The following is an 18,020-nucleotide window of genomic DNA, read 5'->3' as shown; positions in this document are numbered from 1 at the left end:
TGTGCAAGGAAACCTCCATCTTGGCCCTGGGCTGCCCCAGGTGGGCCCAGCTGGTGCTCAGCTTAGTCCTGAATTAATTGCTTGTTAATTAAAAAGGATCATAAGCACAGCTCAGCTCCATGCTGTGGCCATTGGGTGCCTGCCCTCCCACAGCCACAGGAGAGCCCTATGTGAGGGAGGATCTGTTCCCTTTGCCTGTCACCCACCTTGGCACCAGTCATGTTTTTTAGCTTCTGCCAAAAATGTGCAAAGTTGGCAAAATCCTTTCTGGGCTGAGCAAGGGCCAGAGGCTGAGCAGCTGCAGCCAGCAGACTCAAACCCTCAGTGCCCCTGGACTGCAGGGGTTGTCTGGGCTGTCCCTGCTGCAGCCTTGTCCTGCAGCCCCCTACCAGAGACCCCAAGGCAGCCCCTGCCCAGCTCTGAGCTTGCATGAGCTGTATGTCAGCAGCTTCCTGGGGTTCCCAGAGGAGCAGATGAGGATGCTCCTGACAGCCCCAGCCTGCAGGCAGGACCACGGTGGCCATGGTGAGGGCTGGCTTTCCAGCCCACAAACTGCTGTGAGGTTGGGTTCATCCCTGATGGCTGCATTCTGTACCTTGATTCATCCTGCAGCGTGCCCTGACACATCCCGTATCCTCGCTCCGACACATCCCACCTCCGTGCCCCAACGTGTCCTGCATCCTCTTGGCTGTTGGGATGTGCCAGTGAATCCCTGCTGGAAATGTCTGCAGGAGGGACATGGAGCCCAGCTGTGCCTGGGCTGCTTTTCCCATGGGGTCAGGGAGTGCTGCCAGGAGGGGTGTGGGCAGGAGGGATGCAGGGAAGGAAGGATGCTGGCAGCAGGGTGCAGGGAAGGTATAATGTGGCAGCAGGGTACAGGGCTCCCCTGGCTGGACACAGGGCTGGAGGCTGCTGGCTGCAGGCAGTGGGGTAACTGATGGGCATGTGCCACTGAACGCAGGGACCTGTGGTCCTCTAACCCTTTCCTTGTCCCCAGCACAGCTGTACAGACCAGGCCAGGATCCCACCACTAAGTGCCTCACTTGATTTAAGACCCCCAGCCCTGGGAAGGAGGGGTTGGAGAAAGGTTTTGCCAGGGAATGAGGTGGCAGTGCCAGCATTTGGGGTGCATGTACACCCAGCCAGCTCCTCCTGCCTGCTGCCAGTGGTGCCCTGGCTCCATGTGGCTGTTGGGATGCAAACCCCTGCAGAGGGATATTGTGCTTTCCATCATCTGGTGAGCAGGGTGGGTGGGGGGGACAAGAGACAAAGCTCCTGGATGACTTGAAAGCCATTTCCTGTGTTGGCTCCCCAAAGCAGATGGAGGTGGGGGTGCTCAGCAGTTTATGGGTGGGATGGGTTCCTCCTCCATTCGCCCTGTGCTCTCCCCAGCCTTCTCAGCCTGCTGAGCCTCGACATTTAAATCAAACTTTACAATGAGACTCAACAGAAATCAGAATTATTTCAATCAAATTATTTCAATCAAATATCTATACCACGGGTTTCGGTTGAAGGAATCTCATTGTCACTCCCCCATCTCTACTCCTCCAAAGAGACGCACAGAAGGGCCAGACCCCAGCCATGGAGGAGTCAGGACAGGCCGTGGAAGCTGCTCTCTCACAGGGAGAAGCAGGCTGTGTGTACACCCAGTCAATAACAGAGATCTGTGACCATGGAGGAGCCCCCTGCTCCCTAAGAAAGGTGTCCCCAGCCCAGGTGAGGGTAAAAGCAGATATTGCAAATATTTCATACTGTTTCAGGACTGTGAACACAGCAATGGCTTCACCTTCTTCCACAGCCCTTTGCTCCCCTGCAGGCCTCCCAAGGGATCTTGTCATGGACAGGGAGGTGACAGAGGTGCTGCTTGTGAGGCTCTGGCTGCAGTCATGCTCCTGCTGGGATGATGGGACCCTCATGGAAGGTCAGATTCGGGGCTATTGAACGCCTCCTGAGGCCCCACGTGGTGTTACACAGTGCTGTGTGCTGGGAGGGGGCTGTGGCCATGCCAGGCCCCGCTGGAGAGCTGTGTCCCTTTGCATCCCGCCCCCAGCTGCTGGGATGTGACCTTGGCTCTGCAGCCCTGACACTGCTGCATCCTTGTCATGGGACCTGTGACTGGAGGGGGATGATGCCTAGGAGGGGGGAACAGTGCAAGTCAGTAAGTCCTTGAATAAAAGCCATGCAAAGTATTTCTTTTAATGCCTGTCATGATTTTGAAGTGACATATTTATACTTTGTGATAAAACAAGACTAGACCCCAGTGTCTGAAAAAGGCAATGCATTTCTGTTACATGTTCATCTACCCTGTGACTACAAAGCTGATGTAAATGGTTTTGTAGAGCTACATTTTCCTGTAAAGATTTATAGCTCTTCTTTCAAAGATACAAATGTATAGAATGTCTCCTATACATGCAAAGGCATTTATATATAAGGTATTTACAACGCCTAAGACTGTAAACACAAATTGCCCATTTAAATGTCACAGCCCAAATCAGAAAATGCTGGGGATGCAAAATAGACTTGAAATGTCAAAGGACAGATGACGAAAAGATGTTTCTTCCATCTGGGAAAATTCTTATAACCAATTTTCATTAATCCCAGCTTTCCGGTGCCTGCAGTTAACCCCGTTCTGTGAGTGCTGTTTTTTCAGAGATGTGGTGATGGGCAGCTGGGCCCCTGCAGCCCCCAGAGCTCCTGGGCTGGTGCCCCCCTCAGCATGCCCCTCATCCCAGTCCTGCAGCTCCCCTCCCTCCCCACCTGCAGCCCCTCATCCTGCATCCCGCTGCCCTCGTGCAAGGCGCCTTTGTCCCTTCCCGCGCCGTTTGTTATTGAAACCAGGTGTGGGAGCAGCTCTGAGTCTGGGGGCAGCAGGGGCTGCTTCCCAGGGCTCTGGAGGCAGGGAAGCAGTGGGTTGTTCCCCCCCCCAGAGGGATTCCAGGGGCACAAGGGGATGAACTGAGGGGCAGCACCGAAGGGGTGACCCGAAGTCCTCTAGCTCCTGCTGGAAGTACTGAGGGCTGGCAAAGCTAGAACCAGGCAGGTTTTGCATGAGTGGAAAAAGATAAAGGCTGATAAGGAGGATCTGGTTTAATAATGCAGAGGCCAGCTGGGAGGCAGGCTGGGAGGCAGGCTGGGGTGTCCTCTCACATCAGGAGGCTGAGGATGAGGAAGGGGTGTGGGGGGATGCTGAGCCCTAAACAAAAGTGAAGGCAGACACTAAACAAGGCTCCAGACTCTGAGGGGGGCAAAGGGTGACAAGATGTGTGTGATTCTGGCTGTCCTGGCAACTTTTCCTTGAGCAAATCCAGCTTCTGGCCACGTCAGTGCAAATGAAATTTGTCTGAGCTCACGGAGAGGCAAATCCCATGCTGGTACCAGCACATTCCCACTGCCAAGGGGCTGGCACTGCTGTGGGGGTGGAACTCAGCCCACACAATCTGTAATTTTCAACTGTTTTAATACTTCTCCTTGTCATTTTAAGCCCCGTGGGGACTCGGTGCCCTTTGTTTGCTGGTGCTTTCAGGTTGCTGCCCTCCCCAACCATCCCAGCACTGCCCAGAGCTGCTGGAGCTTCCCCCGTGGATCCCTGCCCTTGTTCCTCCCTGGGACAGCATCTGCAGCTCCTTTTCAGGGCACACGTGGGGAGAGAGAGAGGAGAAACTCGGGAGCCAGGGCTGCTGGAGGGGCTTTCCAGCTGCAGGCACAGAACAGGGAAATGTTAAAGGGTTCCCACTGTTGTACATCTGGGTTGAGTTTCATCGCTGGATCCTCCCCGCGCATCACGGGGGTCGCCTCTGCCAGAGCCCCCGGGGCTTGGAGAGCCGTGCCGTGGATCCCAGCGCCGGGGCAGGCAGGGGAGGCTCTGGGTGTCCTTTCCCCCCTCACTGGGGGCTCAGCGAGGCACAGAGCCCATCTCAGCTCCCATCTTCCCAGCCCATCCTCCGCAGCCAGGTGCGAGCAGCCCAGCCCTGCCGACCACCCAGGCGTGCTGGGATCGCCACTGCCACCCCCGGGTTCCTCCCCTCGTCCTTCCCTGACACCTCCATCCACCTGCCCTCGCGGGGGTTTGCCAGGGGGCTTTCCCCCCGCATTCCTTCCATGAAGGACATCACCTCCACCCTCCCCTGCCCCATGTCCGGCAGGGCTGGGGTTGATGGGATTGCAGTAAGAGGGGGTGAGGAGCCGCAAGGCGAACTGGACCCCCAATCCCGGCTGCCACCAGGGTCTCTTCCCCGGCCACACACATCCATATAGATATTTATACAGGAAAGGAGCAAGCATCCAGCCCTGTACGGCCGCGTGGCTCCCCACTCACAGCCCCCCAAGCTGTACGGACCCAACAGGAATCAAACGCCTTGGAATGAGCCAGAATAAATATTTTACGGTAAATTACCAAGACTAATAATTATAAAAATCTGTTCATATAACCCGGAGCCAGGGAAATGTTTCCAAGCAGCTGGTGATCACATGGGTGACGGTCCCCAGCTCCCCAGCTGTGCTGGTGGACTTCCCCGCTCGTGGGGAGCAGCCCAGGGTAGGGATGGGGTGGCTCTGGGGTGGGTGTTCTCCCTGGCTCTGGTGCTGGGGTTGCTGGGGGGTCTGTAAAGCCCCGTGGAAGGGCTGGAGGCAGGATTTCCTGCAACAGCGATTGCTGATGGGGTTTGAAAAGGGGACGGTGCGGGGAGGGGTGGTTCAGCTGTCCATGGGATGGACTTATTTTTACCCATTCGACCACTCAGAGATGACTTTTGGTGTGCAGCCATCCTCCCCAGCCAGCAGGATCCAGATCTGCCCTTGGCCCGCAGCTCTGCTGGGATGGGACTGTCCCTGGGGGGTTGTCTCAGATTTGGCCCCGTGCTCGGAGCTGGAGGAGGCACATGCCGGGCGAGATCCCCATTCCCGCCCAACGGGAACTGAGGCTCAGGGAGGGGACCTGGCAGAGGGGGTGGAAAGCTCTTTCTGTTTCTTCCCCGCTTTCTTCTTCCTCCAAGGATTAGTTGGGATGAGCCCAGTGAAAACATGGGCACTCATATGCCTGACATCTCCCAGCCCTTTCCTTCTCCTTGCAGACTGTCATCTCCTCTTGTCCGCCCCCATTATGACTCACTGCAGCCTCCCTCCATCCCTCTGGCACAGCCTTGGCCCCATGTCTCCCTGGAGCAGTTGGAAAAAGGGGAGATTTGAGCAGCCAGAACCCACTCACTGCTCGCCCCTTCCCCCAACCTTTTTCCCTCCCTCCCTGCCCTGATTTCAGGTCAGCACCCGGCTCTGCCTTGCTCAGCTCCCGCGGGCGGATGACTCAGTCAAGAGCGGCAGGATCTGCAGCTCCGGCTCCGTCCCAGGCTGGCTCCGCTCCCCCCGGCACGACTGCACCAACAATGGGGTTGGCCTTGAGCGAGAGGACACGGAGCGGCAGCTCCTCCGCACCCGCCCGCGGCGTCACACGAGCAGGAAGGGAGGGAAGTGGGGACCCAGCACCCGTCCCCAGACCGGGGGCTTGGATGTGACCGGTGAGCACCGAGGGCCGAAGGGGTCCTTACTGGAAATGGGATGGGCACTCCCAGCCCTGGATCTCCGCAGGTGGGTGTGAGCATCCCACCCACACCCCCTCGGTGCTGAGGAGCCTGAGGAAGCATTCCTAATTCCTCCATGCCCAGCTGCTCTGTTTCACCAGAGAGCTTTGATCAGCTCCCAGGGGATACTCCAGCCCCCCAGGACTGGTACCCCGTCCCGGAGAGCTCCTGAGCTGCCCTGTGCTCAGCCCCTTGCTCTGTCTCACAGCGAGACGTGCGCGGGCGGCGGCAGCCCTTGGCGGAGTGACCTTGGCTCCCAGCGATCAACAGGAAACGGGAGATGGATTTCTCGGCAAACTGGGCTTTCCATAAACAGTCTGAGGGGCCGACCCGCGACGGCGGGAGCAGCACAGAGCCAGGGCTGGGCTTTACAGCTGTTTATCACATTTTTCTGCTCTCGTTTCCTCTCTGGCTCAGCAGCTCAGGGTTCCTCTTCTCCTGCATGCAAATCGGGGATGAGTTGAGCACTGTTGGATGGGCTGCTGCCATTCCCAACTGGGATGCTTCTGCTGGAGCAGGATCAGGACAGGCATCGTCCTATGGGTCTTGTGCCCTGCTCAGCCAGGGTGCAAAGTGCCAGAACAGTCTCCAATCATTCCCAAACATAAACACAGGTCCTGTCAGGCTCCCTTTGCTTTGGAGCACACCAGAACCCACTGGCACACAAGCCTCCAACTTCTCTGCAATCAGGACTTAAGAAAACACAGGCTGACCTCGAGGGCTGAGAGAGGACTGGGTGGAGGGAGGCGACGCCAGGCTCTCCACCTGTTTCTCATTAGCAGCAGCTTGTTCAGCACCAGCCCTGCTCCTCATCCCACCCTGGTGAGCTTGGCAGCTCCACTATTTCCCAGTGATTTCTGCCCTTCTCAAAAAGCATGAGATGAAAGGTTTGGCTGTACAGCATCCCTCCATCCATCCATCCATCCCTCCTGGCTGGCCAGGGCAGCTCCATACCCTTGCACCCTCTGTGACCCATGCCTGTGTCCCTGGGCACTGACCCTGACCCGAGAAGGTGTGTCGGGGGCTGTCCCTGTCCCTGTCCTCATGCCTGCCCTGACCCATGGGACAGCAGGGACTGTGTTTTCGGATGGTGGAGGTCACTGGGGTCAGTCTGCCCTGCTGGCTGAGCTGAACAAAGGGGCTTTTTCTTGGCTGGGGCTCAGGGTGAGCACCGCATGTCTGGGAGTGAAGCCGCCTGCGTCAGAGGAGATGGCGGCAGGATGGGATGGGGGGGGTCTTCCAGAGGGCAGGAAAAGCATGGGGCTGCACTGAAGTCCAAGGGAAGCTGCCACTGGGCACTTCAGAGATGAGAGCCTGGGACCCTCATGCCCACACCCACTGGCAGGAGGATGCTGGGTGCCTGGGGCCAATGCACTGTCACTGTCCTCATTCCACGATGCCATTGTGGTGCCAGTGGTGCTGCCAGTCTGCCAAACAAAGCCCAGCTTTACGAAATACATATGGTTTTGCCTCTGAACAGCACAGAAATGCCCCACAGCAAGGCCAGAGTGGGCACACAGACAGATGTCCAAGCAAAGATTGAGACAACTGGCACCACACCAATTTCAGCAGGTCAGTGTTGATGGCAAGTGCCAGCTCCTGGCTCCTCCCCACCATTCCAGGCTCAGCCAAAACCATCCCACAAAAGCCAACTGCGATCCACCAGCACAGCAGTAGCTCTGTGCAGCCGTGCAGGCGCTGCTGGCACAGCCGGCTGTGCATGTTCTGGCACCAGAATGCACATCCTACTTCCACGTGATGGATGTGGAAGAAAATGTGTTTGCCTGTGGAGAGGGGATGTGGATGGCGGGATGGGGCTGGGAGTGGGGCTGGCAGGGAAGGCAGGATGCTGGGTTATGGGGCTGGGACTGGCCAAGGGAGACCGCTGCCTGGAAACGGGCTCCGCTGGGCCAGAGCTGTGTTTGGGAGAAAAGCTGGTATGTAGGTGTGCTGGTGCATGAGGACATTGAGCTGGGGAGTGTGTTGAAACAGAAGGGTTTGATTTTTTCATTTGAAATGACATTTCTGCTCCCTTGGAGTATAAAATGAAACATTACCAAAAGAGGAAAAAAAAAGGTGTGGGGGGCAATCATCAGTAACCATTCCTTCCCACCCTGAAAAATCCCCTTTGTAGTCACATTTTTGCTATCTTGTTTGTTTTCCAGCTTGGGTGTGAAGCTGCAGCTCAGAGGCTCATGTGTCCCGGTGCCATGGCTCTGCTGGCCTCAGGCTGCAGGGTGGGATGGCCCTCAGTGAGCCACAAGGTGGGGATGCTCCCAATCTGGGAAGCTCCCAGTGGGGAATGCAGCAGCATGTGGTGTGCTTGCATCACCCAGTGCTTGGAGGGATACAGCTCAGTGCCCACACGTCATGGGAAGTGCAGCCAGGCAGTACCTGATCCTGCAGAGAGGGATGCTCGTGACCCCTCTGCCTCCAGCCCTTCATCCCAGTCCTCAGCAGGAGACGGGGCACTGTCAGTAAGGGCCAGGAGGTTCATTCCAAGGAGGACTCATGCAGGATTTGCTTTTGAAGATCCAAACAGCAGCTGGTCCGTGGGCCAGCTTTCTTGGGAAGAATGCTTCCAGCCACACGGGGCTCTGGGGCTTCCCCCGGCCTCCCCATGGGGCAGGCACAGGCGAGGGATGAAGATCCTGGAAGTGCAAAGACCTGTGGGGGTCCCTGGCACAGCCCATGTTCCTGCCTGACCCTGGGAAGCAGTCAGGAAGGATTTGGATCCATATCTTTTCTCCCATAGAATTTGCACCTCGCATTCCCACTTTTTATTCTCTCTGGCAGTATTTGGTTTAATTCATGTTGAAGCCTGCAGGGTGAAGTGGCTGGAGCCATCCCAGCCACTGTTGTCCCACACTGAGCACCACCTCCTCTATGTAGGTCTCAGTGCAAGGGGCACCCAGGGGTGCAGATGCCAACTCCCCCCCAGGCCTGGAAGGGTGCTGGGAGAGTCTGCTCCAAGCATTGCCCAGTCTCCACAACTCCTCAGTTCCCTGCCAGCTCCAGGAGCACTCCAAGCCCCAAACCCTGCTGATTAGAGACATTTAACATTCCTCCCAATGCCAAAGGGATCTTTTATCAGTGGGGTTTTTTTCCTGCAGACTATTTTCTTTTCATGAAAACATTAAATGGCCTGAGAGATAAGGAACAAATTTATAGCAGTTCACACCGAATCAGCCAAGACACTGGCAAGGAAAAAATGCCTTCCCTCCTGCTACCCGCCTTCCCTCGCACGCTCCCCACCCCGGCCATTTCCTCTCATTCTCTCCAAATTCTACAGACTCCCACGACAAGCTTGGCCAGCCTGTCCCAGCTCTTCCTGCCCAGGCAGGGCTTGGTGCAAGGTCACCCACCAAGACAGTGGATTTGGCACAAGGAGGTTCTGGCACAGTCCCATTCACATCTCCCTGGGATGCTGCTGAGGGCTGTCTTCATGCCAGGGTGATGCAGCCTTGTGTCCAGCAGCCCTGGACATGAGGATTGGATCCTGGACATACATTCCCTCCTGGCACGAGGATGGATTCAGGCTGTGCAAAGCCTTGCCTTAAAAACAAGCCAGTCTAAATCTGGGTGGATGTTAACTGTGGGTCTGGGTGAGACCTGTCAGCCCCCACTTCCCTTACCCAATAAAGCATCCCTTGTTCCATCCCTGCCGCTGGGAGCTGCTCAGCAAACCAGTCCCGGGGCTCACAGAGCTGTAATGTTTAAGTTACCAAAATCTGCAATAAATTTTCCTAGCAGCCCCCAATCATCTGGCCCCTGTCTGCCAGCGCTGCCGGTTTATGAGCTCTGAAGAGCTATAAAGGCCTTTTACTGGCTGCGTTTTTTATTTCAAATTAGAGTGTGACTGGATAAACACTGGACAAAGTAAGGATTTACTGGGTATCCTGTGTAGTGCAGGGCTGGGGGCTCAGGGACAAGTGGAGCTGTGGCTCCGTGGGATGGACAGCATATCTTTTCACCCTGGGTGAGTGGGCTCATGCCTTCCTTCTCCTGGCCAGCCAAAAACACAAGGGCTGGTGAAGGGGAACCCGCTTTGGGAGCCCTCATGGGTGCCAGTCAGGGGTGGGCACCAATGAAGAGCCCCAGTGCTGAGGAATCCACTCAATCTGGTGAAAACAGAGCACACATGTGGCCCTCGCCATCTCAGACCACACTTGGAGTTTTGCCACCAGTGGATGTCCTCTCCTGCCCAGAAGGTCAAAGCCAACATCTCTTCTATGGGAACAAGGGAAGGATGCAGTGCCAAGGACCCTAGATGTCCCCATCCCACACTGAGGTGGCAGGTGGGGGCTGCAGGGGGCAGTGGCAGTCACTGTCTGTGCTCAGGACCTTGAGATGTCCCTTCCCTACTTGCAAAGATGGTGTCACCCTTTTTACAGGCACCGTGGTCTGTCCCCAGACACCACTACAGGGGACAGAGGGGAGGAAATGGGTAAACAGCACGAGGAAGATATCCCATGTGGATATTTCCCACCCCTTCCCTGTCAGCACCTTGCCTGCTTGGTGCTCCAGGGATGCTCTTGTGTCCTTGGGATTCAGGCAGGGAGGGGACATGCCACCAGCCCTCCTCAGCCCCTCTCTGCCACTGTTAGTCACAGCTCATGGGACCTTTGGGCTCTGCCATGTCCCTAGGCAGGAGGGATGTCCGGGGTCTCAGACCCCCGGGGATGTTGGGGTTAGTTTCCCCCATTTCACATCATGCCCAAAAAAACAGGGAAAGGGACATCCCTTTCTTGGTCTCTAGTTTGGGGATTTGGTTGTTCTTTTGGGGGGACAAAACCATGCAGGGGGTGATCCTGGGTGAAGCAGAGCAGTTTTCCAGGTTATAATTTGGGGTCTCCCCACTTCTGGAGGGGGTGCCAGGGCAGAGGCGCTGCTTGCTGCTTGCTGCAGCCCCCCAGGACAGGCACTGTGCCCCGAGCTGAGCGCAAGGCTGTGCTCGCAGCCGCCGCCAGCGCTTGAAGAATATAGGTGGTTAATGCCTTCAGCATGTATGAAATATCCCATATGCTGGGAAACAAAAGGGGCTCTGTGCTATTAAAGTTTCATTTCCCCCCTCCCCTCCTCCCTCCCCTCTCCCCCCGTTCTCCCTGCCCTGCGCGCGCTGCTGGAGCAGAGCAGCCGAGGAGAGCCGGGCGCTGCCGGCCCCAGCTCCGGCCGGGACCCTGCTCCGGGCACGGCGGGGCAGCCGGGACGTGACCTCCTCCGGGCTCAGCCGGAGCACATGGACGGCAGCCAGCTTTACTTCCCCAGGGGAGAAAAGGGGAAGCGAAAGAGGTGAGCGTGGCGAGTGAGAGCATCCCTGGGCTCACCAGAGGTGCCCTGGGCTCCCTGGCCATCCCAGCGGGATGCTGGCTGGGCATGGCTCTCGGTGACCTTGGGGACAGAGCGGTGTCACAGGAGAGGAACACACGAACCTCCAGGATGGAGAGGGCTCCCGGCAGAGTGGAGGGTGGAAGTGGGCTTCCCTGGAGTGCTTTCCTCACGATGGGTGCCTCCTGGCTCCTCTGTCCTGCCTAGAGTGATGTGCCCCACTGCCAGCACCCAGCCCGTGCTTGGCCGGGTGAACTGGGCACTGGAAGGGGGAGCAGCCCTTTCCCCAGGACTCTCTGGAGCTGTTGGGGAAAGGATGAGCTGTGGAGGGGAGAAAGGAGGTGGGGGAGGAAGAAGAGGGAGGGGAACAACAGCCAGGGGACTTGAGGGCAGCAAAACCATCCCTGTGCCCTGGGGGGACCTTGGAACCTCACTGCTGTCCCAGCCCTTCCTTGTGGTCAGACTCCCAGGGTTTCATGGGGTTTGGCTTCAGCAGCTCCAAGGGCAGCTGGGCACAGGTCCCCCGGGCTCCTGAAGGGGTTAAGAGAGGAGAGGAAAAGCAGAGAAAGAAAAACAGAGTGTTGGGAGAGAGCAGCTCGGTCAGGGGCTGTTTGCACTGGCTTGGATGTGTCCTCGACATGTTTATTCCTACTGCACAAGCGGTTCTGCCAGAAGGGAGCCAGACTGCTGAGCACACACACACACACAGCCCCAGCCCAAAATGCTTGGAGACCCCTCTGAGTAGCGAGGTGGTGGTGCTGCCCTGGCCTCAGGGACCCCCAGAGCCCCCATAAGCAGCAGGGCTGCTCTCCTTCCTTGCCTGGACTGCCCGGGCTCTCAGCCTTGGGGGAGCTAGATGGGAAAGGACCTCATGTCCCAAGGACACCAGCCCTGCTGTGCTGCTGGGGCCAGGCCTGGGAATGGGCATGTGCTGGGGTTTGGCTGCTTTCCTGGTCTGGAAAGAAAACACTCCCTTCCCCGGGGTGCTCTTTGTTTCCCATGGACAGGCCGAGCACTGCCCGTGGGGCTCAGAGGGGCCCTGTACTTGTGTGCACTCTGTCACTGTGCTGTTAAAATGTCCTTTATCCTGGTCCTGGCAGTTCCCAGGCTGAGTGCACCCATCTCTGCTCTCAGTTCCCATCTTACCTCCCCGGGATCACAGCTGGGGGCTGAGACACTGGCCAGGGCTGCAGGTTTGAGAGGTAGCAGGGAGCTGCTCCCTGTTTCTTAGCAGCACAGTTCTGTTCTTCAGGGAGCCTTAGGGCTTCAGGGGTGCCTGGAGCTGATGGTGGGGGGGCTCACAGTGGGGAGGACAGAGCTGCTGGGCTCAGCAAACCTTGGCTGAGCTGTCAGGTCTGCTATTGACCTTGGATCTCTGCACTGGCAGGTCACATCCCCTGATCCTGACAGCCTCAGGTCACAGCCCCTCGTTTGTCTGTTCAGGAGGACCTGAGCAGGGTTGTGACAATGTCAAACACGGCTGTGAAACCCAGCAGTGGCTGTGCCAGCCCCCAGGATTCCCTGGGAAGTTCTGCAGCCTGGTTTGGAGCCTGGGGAGATGAGATGCTCTAACTCAGTTGTCCCAGCTCAGGCAGCCCTGAATGCTCAGAGGTTGTTTAAACTGGATTTTCAAGCCCCGGTGGGGTTTTCTGCTTAGCTGCTGTCTTGTGCTTTATGTCTGCTGAGGCTGAGCTCCCTGGGGCCACTGAGGCTGCAGGATGAGCCGTAACTCCACTGCCAGAAAGTTCATCCCACTTATCTCAGGGCTGTGGGATGAGTTCCAACCCCATTGCAGGGTGAACCCCCACCCCACTGCAGAGGCTGCCCTGTCCTCCCCACCCAACACGGGTTTTGGCACAACCCTCAACAGGCATTTGATAACCAGGGGTGACCCCATCCCCATAGTGCTCACCTCCAGGAGCAGGGTTTTGTTCAGTGAAGTTCCTTCATTCCTCTCCCAGGAAATGTGAATTGATATTGCCTGGGAAATGCGTGAAGGCGCCGCTGTGCCAGCCCGCCCTCCCCTCCCTCCCTCTGGCAGCTGCTGCTGGAGCTCTGAGGGGAAATTTGGGTGTGGGACCTGCTGTGCCAGAGAGCTGGTGGCTGCAGAGCCGGGATGTTCCTGCAGGATGGGTGAGGAAGGTGAGCTGCCCCGGGCAGACAGGGAGGTGTGGAGCCAAAAGCTGCCGGAACCTGGCTTGCCAATCCAGTTCACCTTGCAGCCATGGTGGTGCCAGTCCTGGGGACAGCTGTGCCACACTGACCAGAGCTCGATTCTTCAGTTCATCTTCTCTCTTGGACCTCTCTGGTTTTTACATTTCATTTGAGCTTTGAAAAGGCTGAGCTGCAGTTTCATCCCTGGCTTCCTGTAGTGATCTGCTGAGGCTCCAGCTGATCACCCTCTGTCCCACAGCAGTTCCTGAGGATGGCCACCCCCCTGGTGACACCTTGAGCTAGCATCACCTTGGGCTGAGCTGGCAAACCTGGTACTTTGCTCCCCAGAACTACACTGAGAAGAAGGGCTTGAGGCAGCTGTGAGAGCCAGGCTGGGGTTGTCCTCATTCCCTGGAATGCAGCAGCTGGAGCTGGGGTCAGGGTTCAAGCTGAGCAACAGGCAGGACAGGCTGGGACCTGCCCTGCGTGGGGCTGTCATGCAGTCAGGACATGGGCAGCTCCCAGGATTGTCTGGTTGGGACCCCCAGGTCAGATGGGCCCCTTAGGGGTGGCAGGAAGGGGAAGATTCACTGCTGAACCCAGCCAGGAGGGCAGAGCAGGATCGGTGCTGTTTGGCTGGAGTGCACAGACTGATGTTCAATGGATGCAAACCCTGTGGAGCAGCAGGGTTTCTTGGAGACTGGGCTGAGCAGTGGGAGGAGGGGAGTGGGTGTGCTGAGCACCAAAACATGACCAAAACCCCTATGGAATGGGGCTGGCAGAGTGGGGCAAACGCCCTCTGAGGCTGGGCTGGGATGGTTGTGCTGGGGTACAAATATATTTCATCCTGAGTGCAGCCCAGCCTGCACCGTGCTGCCCTCCAAGGGGCCAGCATCCCCTTTCTGCTCCCCATCCTGCTCCCCTGCCCTCCCCAGGGCCCGGCAGCCTCTTCTCCAGGGAGCTGCCCAGGAAGAGCTCCACTCCTCCCTGACCCGGAGGTACGAGCCCAGGGCCGGAGGAGCCGTGCAGCAGCTCAGAGGGATGCGATCTGCCCACATCCAGCCTTTCCTTCCAGCGTGGGGTGGAGAGGGAGGGGACATGGTCCAGCTGGCCGGGATGCCACTGTCATCCTCCTCCTCCATTGCCTCGCTCAGCGCTGACTCACGCCCGCTCCCCCGGTGCCCGCAGCCCCCGTGCCCATCCCCAGCATTCCTCTGCTGCCTCTCCCCAGCAGCTGCGGGCACGGGATGCGGGCACAGGGCACCCACTGCGGGACCGGCACACCATGTCCCCTCCGGCGGGCTGGGGTGCTGTGGATCGCAGGGGTTGTACGGGGACAGGAATTCAGGAATGTTGTTTTTTCCATCCCGGTTTCCGTCAGGTAGTAAATCAGCGCTGGAAGAGGCTTTTGTTTTCCCCAGCACGCTGCCGGCTGCTGTGCCTTCCTGCCCTGGGCCGGGACGAAGCCATCCCTGCCCACACTCCCAGGTCTTGCTCCTCAGGGGGCAGGCATCCCTCGTCCTGCCGAGGGAGGCAATCCCATCCAGGCACTTTCCCTGTGCCCCTTCCCTGAGCACTGGACTCTGCCAGGGAAGGCTTCCCTCCCTCCCTCCCTCCCTCCACCGTGCACAGCCCAGCTGTGTCCCTCCTGCTGCCATCCCCTTCTGGCTGTAAGCAGGCTGGCTCTGCCATGGAAGGATATTGGGGTGGCCCCGGTGACACCTGCAGGGTTCAGCAGTGGTGTCCTTGTGCAAGGGAGATCACCCCACAGGCAGCTCGGCTGTGCCTTCCCCCAGCACACAACTCAGCCGTCCTGGCCAGGTATCCAGAGAGCCGGGAGGGATATTGGATTGCAGCAGACGGGAGCGTCGCTGTGCACAGGGCAGCCAAACGCTGCTGGTGACACCCGAGGTGTCTCCGGTGTCAGCTGTGAGGGCAGAGCTCCCTTACAGAGCCACAGCGATGGGGGCTGCCCTGGGGGGATGCAGCCACCCCTCTCCTGAGGGAAAGGGCCACGGGAGGAAGGTGCCACGTGGAGAAGGAAGGTGCCCAGCTCCCCTGAGGGGACATTCAGCTGCTGGCACAGGGGAGGTGTAAAGCTCCCCAGATGTATACATTGCAGCTGGGCTATTTTGGAAAGGGACTGCGTCGATCTTGTGACTGGAGCTGGGGTCTGCAAGTCTGCGCAGCAGGGTCCTGCCTGAGTGACAGCGACCCGCTGCCTGACCCGGGGAAACCCGAGAGCCCCGCGGTGCTGGGGACGGCTTTCACACCCCTTCCCGGCTCGTTTCATGGTGATGAAAACCCAGCATGGGGCAGAGATGTGGCTGAGAACAACACGGGAAAGCGGGGACAGAGCCAAAGTCTGGGTGTGAATCTGCCCCCCCACTTCATGGCACTCCCTTGGCTGGGTCACTCACGGTCCCCAGGGCTGTCCTGGAGGTTCTCCCCGTTTTTTACAGCTGTGCCACCTCCTGCCCCTGCGCTGTGTCTGGGACAGAGCAGCCCAGGCACTGCAGACCCCCAGCCGAGTGCGGGAGCAGATGGAGACAAAGACTTTCAGCAGACCCCGTCTCCCCCGGGCTCAGCAGCCTGAATGCCAGCAACGCCTGCCAAAAATATTTGTGTGGGACGTGGAAAGTTAACTTTAGTTTTCCTTTTTTCAATAGCTGGGGGGGGAGGGTGACAGGGTGTGAGAAAGGCAGGTGGGGGGGCTGTGCATCACTCGCCAGCGAGTGGGCAGGAAGAGAAGTCGAGCAAAAGATCTCCTTGCTGCCAGATTTCAACACTTTGTGAATTGAAGGATTTTTTGTTGTTGTTGTTGTTGTTATTATTCCCTCCCCAGCACCATTTTGCAGCTTCTCATAAGGACTTGTTGCCATCAGGAAGCTTGTGGAGCCTCTCAGATGGACACAGTGAGCAGCTGCTTCTTGGGACTCTGAGCTGGGCACTGAGGCCCAGTTTGGGTGGCCTCTGGAGCATCACCCCTGAAATGCTGTCTGAAATGACCCCCATCCCTATTTACAGCCTTTGTTTGCAGGTGGGGGCTATCTCAGCCTGGCTTTGTGGCTATGGCTGCTGTTGCTGCTTGCTATTGCCAGCACAGTGCTGCACCCGACGCATTTATACACATCCTACCTGGCTGGTATTCCAACAGACAGGATCAGCCCACAGCTTCTGCTAGAGATCCATGGTACTCATAAATATTCCCCTCCTGTGCTGATGTAGAGCCCAGGAGCTGTGTCCTGGGGGAAGGAGGCTGCTCTCCATAGCTCTGCCACCTTTCCCCCACCTCTGTGCCAGGCCCAGACTGGCCCCCATCAGGGCAGCAGAGGCCTGACCCAGTATTTCAGTGCTGTGGGCAGCCCTGTCCCAGCAGAGTGTCCTCCGGGAACACCAGTGCCCAGGTCTCAGCAGGAAGGGTTTGCCTGGGGAGAACCAGGGCTGTGGGTGTCACTCCCAGGAGATGCCTGTGCTTTGAGAGCACTCCTGCACGGAAGGGGGTGGCTCTGGAAGATGCTTTCAGGGACTACCAGCTCCCCCAGCAAATCATCAAGGCAGCTCTGGTGTTGGATGGACATGATTGTGCTGCCCCAGAAACCTGCTCCCTTGTGATAGGGTGAGGAAATGGGAGTGGGGAGGTGCAGATCCACCCTGAGAGGTTCTCTGCCCACCCACGCTGGGCTGGGGCTATTTTGGGCCTCAAAAATTTTCTCTTTGTCCTCATTTGAGATAAACTGGCTCTCTCCAGCTCCAGCAACTTGTCATGTTTCTAAGGAAAGATGTGGGTGGCTTCCTGCAACTATTGATCCCCCAAATTACATAAAGAGGAGGGTGAAATTTCTTTTTCAGAAAGAAACATTGACATTTTCTCCTCAGGTTCTCTTTGCAAATCTGTGCTGAATAATTGCAGCAGAGAGAGGCAGGAGGAAGGATTTCAAGAAGGGCAGAAGATTTCCTTTGGGCGTTCTCCAAAAAATGCAGCCTTGTGTTTGGGAAATGCCCGAGCACCTGCTTTCTAATCTGCCTTCTTTTCCAAAATAACCTTGCTAAGGACAGGAAAAGTTTTGCAGAGATGTTGTGTGAGCCTTGAGGAAGCTGCAGGGTGTATTCCTGCCAGAGCTTAACCTGCAATATTGACCTGGTACTTTTCCTTATTTCGCTGAGAAACCTCGCAATAACTCAGGGAGGGGTTTGGGATGAGCAGGAACCCCTTTTCCTCCCCAGCTGGCTGTTAGCTGGGGAAATCCATCCTGGCCCACGTGCCCTGGGTGCTGTGGATCTCCCAGGAGGTGCTTCCCCAGGACCAGCCTTGCTGTGAGCAGGGCTGGCTGATGCTGTGTGAGAGGACTCACAGGAATTTCCATACTCTGTAACCCATATCCTGTTCTGGGAGAGACGACATCCCCCTCTCCCAGCTGATAACTTGTCTGTGTTGGTGTGTGGCTTCGTCATCCAGCAGGATTTGTGCCTGGCAGGAGGGAATTGGGTCTGTCTGCGCCTGTCCTGACACTGCATGAGTCACTCAATGGTTAAACACAGTTTAGCTGCATGCTGGAAATTTTCCTTTTTTGTTCCTGATAACCCTGAGCAACATCCTCAGGGGTTTGGTTCTTGGCTGAACACTCCCAGCTCCAGAGCAGTGGTGCCCCAGTGCTGAGCACTGACAGGGGTGACACAGCCTCATCCGGGCTGACAAAGCGAGGGGAGCCAGGCACAGGCTGCTGTCCCCAGGGTGAGGATGGATGGATGAATTTCCAAAATCCCAAATTGCATCTCAGGGAGTCCTTCCTCATGGGAAGTGGTCCTGGAGCTGGAGTTGGGTTGGGGTTGCTGGGAGGTGATCTGTAACCACAGGAAATCACTGAAAGCACAAGAATCCTCAGCATTCCTCCTTCCCTTTACACAGGTCTTTGGATGCTGGTCCTCTGCCTGGAGAAGAGAAATTCCTGCAAAATCCTCCTT

General features: G+C 57.4%; 2 long non-coding RNA genes across 2 annotated transcripts; both read left to right on the top strand.

Annotated features, from left to right (window-relative positions):
• The first annotated feature begins 1,267 nt into the window (after positions 1-1,267).
• On the top strand, positions 1,268-2,189 carry LOC132334096 (uncharacterized). The gene is made up of 2 exons (XR_009488339.1): positions 1,268-1,716; positions 1,799-2,189. It is a non-coding gene; the product is annotated as an uncharacterized LOC132334096 (long non-coding RNA).
• A 3,071-nt stretch (positions 2,190-5,260) lies between these two features.
• LOC132334360 (uncharacterized) lies at positions 5,261-9,403 on the top strand. The gene is made up of 2 exons (XR_009488377.1): positions 5,261-5,510; positions 7,054-9,403. It is a non-coding gene; the product is annotated as an uncharacterized LOC132334360 (long non-coding RNA).
• The last annotated feature ends 8,617 nt before the right edge of the window (positions 9,404-18,020 follow it).

Source organism: Haemorhous mexicanus, chromosome 15, assembly GCF_027477595.1.
Source record: "Haemorhous mexicanus isolate bHaeMex1 chromosome 15, bHaeMex1.pri, whole genome shotgun sequence".
Lineage (NCBI taxonomy): Eukaryota > Metazoa > Chordata > Aves > Passeriformes > Fringillidae > Haemorhous > Haemorhous mexicanus.
Note: the sequence above shows the minus strand (reverse complement) of the source record. Positions and strands in the feature narration are given on the sequence as shown.